Raw genomic sequence first — 6893 nt, forward strand, 5'->3', positions numbered from 1 at the left:
GGGAATGTTAGCCTTACTCTCATAATAAAACAATTATAAATCCAAATATCATAATTAAATAAATCAAATCTTGAGAATTAAGAGTTAGTTCCTCAAACTAGGGCTTTTAGTTAGGATGAGAGATTCTCCAAATAGTTCTCCTAGATTAGTATTTTGTTGAGAAAATATCTCAACCATAGTGTCCAAGATAGACGTACTATGTTGAGACCAACTTCCTCATGCATTTATTTGTACTATTACATTATGGCTGAGGCCTTTTCCACCATGTCTGCTTTCTATACTTCTAAGTGTTTATTTTATTGATATTTATTTTATGTGTGAGAGTTTCCTTCATAATTGTTAGGATTAAGGTTTTTTTTTCCTTTTATTTTTTAACCTTCTTTAATTTCCGATAGATATAAATGCCCTCTATATTCAAAATGGATGATTAAAACTTGACCAGTGTAATGGACTTTATGAATCATTCAAAGTTCTTAAGGTCAAGAAATATTAGTTTCAACTTAAGGCTAAATAAAACATATTTTTTGAGTTTTTGTAAATATAAAAATGTTGATGGAATAATTATAAAATGAGGGTTTTTATTTATTTACCATACATCTAGTTTATTTATATTTTTATTTATTTACCACAGCTCTCCAGTAAATATAGAAAAACTTTTTATTTATTTACCATACCTCTAGTTTATTAATATTTTTATTTATTTACCATACATTGTTTTGGGTGTTCTTAAACCTCTTTATATTCTAAATATATATTGTGTTTATACGTACCAATAATTAGATAAAAAATGGGGCCGACATCAGATCAAAAAAGTTTAATGTTAAACATTACTTTCACATTTACTTTTACATTTACATTTATGCTTATGATCCATCACATACCATACCATACCATATGATCCAACATTGTACATTTCAAAGCACTTGCAATATATAACATTTCAAACTCACATAACATATAAAGAACATATATACTTTTATCAACAACATATAAAGACCATACCTACATGAAGGTTCTCATACACACCATTGAAATATAATTCCATACTATATACAAAGTTCCACACAATTTGATCATTCCATGCACAATCATTCAATGCAAGTGGAGCAGTGAACAAATTCTAGAACCAAAGTACTTGAACACACACTGCACAAAGATTTGATTTAAGCATTTAATTGATACAACACCGAGAATTAAATAACATAGTTTAAAGTGTTCAACGGCGAAATCTAGCAGCATTCCCACATATAAAACATTCACTCCAAGTTTTGAACAAACTTCAACAAAGGGTTTCAATGTAGATATCCATCACTAGACTTCTAAACAGGTTTTGAGGAATGAGATTCATAACACGGATTCAACACAATGTTTTAATAGCAGGGAACTTAAATTAATACAACAAAGATATTTTGACCAATGTTCAACGAGACAATGCAATCAAAATTACTCACAAATTCAAGAACGAAGACACTCGTAGAATTCAACATACAAGGAAGAAACATCAATGAACAAAGGACATAGAATTCATTGGAGAAATGATAAAGAAAGGAATGTAAACAAATTTTATATGAAGTGAGGGAGAAATTAGGAGAGCAACAAACCATATATGATTAAATTTACCGCTTTCTATTGTAGAAAGCGTAATACATTAAATAACATACTAACCACATAAATATAAATTACTAAACCAATATTCATTTTAATATTTTTGATATATAATTTTCATTTTAGTAAGTTAATTATTAAATAAATGTAAAAAGATAAATGTTACATTTTCTAGATGAGTAAGAAAGTCTTCTTGCTTTTTTACAACTAAAAGAAAAAACAAAAACAAAAAAAAATACAGATGATCCAGCAGAAAAAAAAAAAAGGTAATACATTGGCCTCTCAACTTCTAGTTTTCTTTCCTTTCTTTCTCTCTACCTTCTGCCAGTTGCCTTGGGTGTCCACTAGTGGAGATTCTTTATGTGAATCTGAACTTTGAGAAACATTAACTTTGTTTGATGTCTCATGCTCTTCGTTGCCTTGGGTGTCAACTGGTGGAGATTCTTTATGTGAATCTGAATTTTGTGAAACATCACTTACCGAGAACCCAAGGAGCTTGACACTTGATGGCTTCCAAGTCTTGGGGAGTAAGGTCATTTTCCATCTTCAGCATCTCTCGGGCTTTTCCGGGTGTTTTCAACCCAACAATTTCACCCGCAATAGTTCGACTGACCAGGTCAAGAAGAGTCACTATATCCAGACGCATGGCAGCCAATCCAAGTTGGATCAAAGTGGGCAGATCCAAATTCACAAACTCCACATACCATGGGTCAACATCCTCTTTTGATCTCCACGGACGTAGGGGATGATCAACATGGTATTTGCAATATTTGATAATCTTTTCCAAAATGTCGCTGGACAAAAACAGCAGGGGAATGGGATTTTTAGTAATGCCAAAGTCCTCTGCCATATTCTTTATTATCCCCGACTGCCACGCTGCTGCTTTTGGCACGTCGAATATTTTGCCATCGGAGCTCTTCAGCCTAACAATCTGATTATTGCGAAAGACCCGCTTCTTCTGTGTTTCCATTACCACGCAATTGCAGACGATGATGTTGATGTTGAAGTTGATTCGAGAGGGAACGTCCAAGCGTAGTATTTCTTCGATTACCAACGAAGGATTTCTTTCTATTATGCTTTCGATTTCCCGTTAATTGAATGTAATGTCTACTTATATATACACCGGCATGTTAGTTTTGGGCACCAAGAAATAAAACTAAAATTAGATATAATTTTGGGCACTGTCTCCCAACCCCTAAACAAGGGGTTTCTACCCTCTTGCAAAGCCCCCAAGACCCCAAGTAGGGAGAGATTTATCGCTCCTACAATCCCCGCTAATACCCAAGTAGGGGGAGATTTCTCCCTCCTACAATCCCCCCTAAACAAGGTAAAATAGGTGGAGATGGTCATTAAAAGAATACAAAACATACCAACAAAGTAAGTGATGTATATTGTTAGTTATATATATATAGAGACTATAATCGAATATGGTGCTGTAAAGACTAAAACATTTCATGAATTATATATGTTTTTCATGATGCTTGATTATTCGAAGCCTCATTTTAGTGTACGAGGTTGTTCCTCTCCTCCCTCTCCTCAACTCATACACCCTAGGATTTATTCTCGGTTCACAATTAACCTAATCATGGGTACAGTGGTCCATATCCTACTTGGAGGTGACCAATTCACTATATAGGTCCTACGTTTTGGTTAGATGAATCATCAATCATACTTGATCGTAACATCTAATTGTTAGGATTAAGGATTTCTTTCTATTATGCTTTCGATTTCGCATTAATTGAATGTAACGTCTACTTGTATATACACAGGCATGTTAGTTTTGGTAAAACAAGTATTTTATTAAAAATCAAACAAAAGGCCGACGGTCGTGAATTTTGACAAGTTTTTCTATGGTTAAAATATTTCTAATTTAGTTATATATGGTTAAAATATCTAGGAAAAGTGAGGTGTTAAACGTGTTTTCCAATGTTTTTTTTATAAAACCAAATCTTATTTTTGTTAAATATATTTTCCAATATTCTTAATATCTATAAATTTGAATTCCTTTTCTAATATTTTTAATATCTATAAAATTTTTTTATGTTTAAGTCTTTTTAATAATTTCAAGTTTTAATATTTTGTATTATGGTTTACAATTTTAAAACAGTGAATGAATGTCGTTAACATCTTTTCTTTTCCTTTCAATCCAGCTTGACCTAGTCCCTTATCAACATCTGGAAACTATGTGCATTAAATTTCTTAATCTCTATCTTTGGACTACTTACTATTTCCTCTCACTAGTAGAATTGATTCCACACATCTCCCATTGTAACATGGCTTCCGAAAAGACCAAGAAAATCCCCTTAACCACAAAATGTTTTCCTTGAAGCCAAAATTGTTATGATACAAAATGTAGATTTTAAACTTGTACATTTAATTGTGACAAATACATTCTTCATAATGTCCCCAGCCACTAGCCGGTCATCACCACATACCAAAAATCCAAATCTCATTGAATAATTTTACCAATGTCCTTTTGAAATCATATGAGCTACAATTTTGCTAATTAAACCATAGGAATGGGTTCATTGATTGTTAATAACATGTAACTATAACTCATGGATTTACGTTTTGTCCAAAAAATACCTCAAAATCATTTGTAGTAGATACAATTAAACAAAAACCTGAATCAATTATCATCTATGACATAATTAAAGGTGAATTAATCACATTAACATGAGATCTTAGTTTAGATAAATTGACATATAATTGTAAATACAACACCTAGATGGATCATACCACATAGTACCAAATAACGATATGCATACCATAGAATTCCAAATGGCACATATTTTGTAAACATGGGCCACTCAATTCAATTCATAATCCAACATCTAAAATCTTTAGTTATGCCTACTTTCTAGTGAAAATTTTGGCTGGTTAGAATAGTCCATGCCTCCAACTCTAGGAGCATCGTTGCTACCTAGTTTCCAATTGTCAAACAACCAAATAGAAAAGACAAGGATAAGCCTCCAAAATTGAGATTAAAATCCATTTTCTTGAGTTATGAGGAGATATTTATAAGAAATACAATGACCTTTGAGCTTCCTTGTGACTGTTTGACTTCTATGACTATTGATATTGTAACATGACTCATTACATTCCAATATGTGGCTTTTCATATTCCAATTGTTTCCCTTGGACTTCCTTTGAAAACATTTATTACATAAGACAATTTACAAATGAGACGGTGGCCTAATAAGACAAAAATGCTAAAAGGAAAAAGACTCATTCAAATCGATAAATAATTTTCTTCTTCGTGTAGTTTATTTGTGATATAGGTGTGCCATGCTATGAAATCCTTTGTGATGGCTATGCTTCGATCTGGAAGGAACCCTTTATAATGCATCTTCACCTTCAATGCCTATGATAGTATGTTCTTGGAGATTTATAGTACATTATTCCAGAGCCATGAAAGCTTCATGCATGCTTTAACTAGCGGAAAGGCATACTGCTGAATAATGTCCTTCATGACCTCAAAACCTTCCTGTATAGTTGCTTGTTTGATTTGTTCAATGTAATCCCTTATCTCCTTGAATATGACCTCCTTGCCTCTAATTTATTCAAGGGTTCTCATGGCGGGCATCCTATGCTTCTATTTTAGAGATTGAAACCCATTTTGTAACTAGTTGTATACAACCATAGTATTAACCGACTGTGCTCCAAGATGAGAGTAATTTCGTAGGTGGCGTATTAACTGAAATTTGTCTATCTCGGTGAAGACCTTGTATTAACTTTCCAAATTCTCTCGAGAATAAAAAAATTTGGCATCCCACTCCTACATATGGTCAACTTCTTTATTTGCTATCTTTAGGATTTTCACCACTTCTCAAGCATTCTTTTTAATTCCATTGAGAGTTGCCATGACTTGTTGTATAAGTATCATCTTTTTATATAGTCACGCCATATTATCCTCCATTGGTATGACTCTTTTTGCATTGATGACTACCATTCTGCGGTATTGATGCTATGTGATGACAACCACTAGTTCTATACCTCAAGACGTTCTACATGTTGTTTCACTACAACAAGCTTTCTTCTCAACCTAGAATTCTAATTCAATAATTACTATGAGTTATCATGTGCTGTTGTAGTGAATGCAACATTTTCCACGATGACTTACCTTGGATTTATTCTAGTGTTAGAAGTTATCAACTTCTATGTAGTGACTGAGAGTGGGATATGAGGATCATTAGGAGGGTATATATTTCTTTTCTACATGATCCACTTCTTTAGCTAATGAAATGTTACACTACAAACATTTGTGACTCTATCTGTTGGTGGGGGTGTGATCCCCATCTCTCTTAATGGAAGATGAGCTCTTGTGACTGGTTGTTATTTTAGGGTGTATTTCTCATCATCCATGGGATGGATGGTGCCTTCTTCCTAAAATTATTCCTCCTCCAACTCCTAATTTAATTGTTCTTATTCAATCCTCTATGTTGCTTCCTCATCCTAGCACTACATATGTTGTTGTTCTTCTATCTTTCTCCTCTCTTCTATTTATGAATTTTTTTTTTTCAAGCAACTCATCTTGCTTCCTTCTCTCTTCTTCTTCTTCTTCTTCTTCTTCTTCTTCCTCTTATTCTTTCCTCTCCGACTATGTTTGAGTAGCTCCTATGTATAAAGTATTGAACTTCCATTTCCTACTCCCCTAGCCTGATGAATACCCGATCCTTTTCCTAGGAGCTATCTTCTTTTCTTGAGGTGTTATTTCCTCCTCCTCCTGCTCCTATAATTCTTGAATGGGAAGATCATGGATGAGATGGTATTCATAGCTAGATGTGACATTATCATGGGATTATAATTGTTCTTTATCTTTGAATCTTTGACTTTGGTAATTTATGAAAAACCCATATTATGACCGATCCTATGACAATGTTTCCTAATAATTCATCTAGGATAATATCCATGGAATTCATTGGTAGCGAAGTGCAGGCAATCCAACTCTTTTATCTTTGCTACCATAGCCATGTGACTCTTTAATTCACACAATTTGATCCTCACTAGAAAGATAGGCCCACGAGCTTTCTTCCTCCTATGAAGAATTCCTGATAACCCCTTGTTGAGTTGATATGCCTTTGCCTACATGAACACCTTCTTTGTCACATATTGCAGTATAAGATGAAGGTATTTATGACATCTGAAGCATCTAATGTATGTTCCCTCAAGAGTTGCAAACTATTCCACAATATATTGAACTAAATCCTTTAATTGATCAGTCATGCATGGTAGATTCGTCCCGAATATCATGCGAAATATGGTTGGAAAGAAGTGTTTGGCCAATC

The 6893-nt window shown here is 33.5% G+C and overlaps 1 pseudogene; it reads right to left on the reverse strand.

Annotated features, from left to right (window-relative positions):
- Positions 1–2077: 2077 nt before the first annotated feature.
- On the reverse strand, positions 2078–2575 carry LOC149237669 (uncharacterized; annotated as a pseudogene).
- Positions 2576–6893: the final 4318 nt, after the last annotated feature.

Source organism: Pinus tabuliformis, chromosome 8 (genome assembly GCF_031772625.1).
Source record: "Pinus tabuliformis cultivar Carrire ecotype Pingquan chromosome 8, CPIR1, whole genome shotgun sequence".
NCBI classification, from domain to species: Eukaryota; Viridiplantae; Streptophyta; class Pinopsida; order Pinales; family Pinaceae; genus Pinus; species Pinus tabuliformis.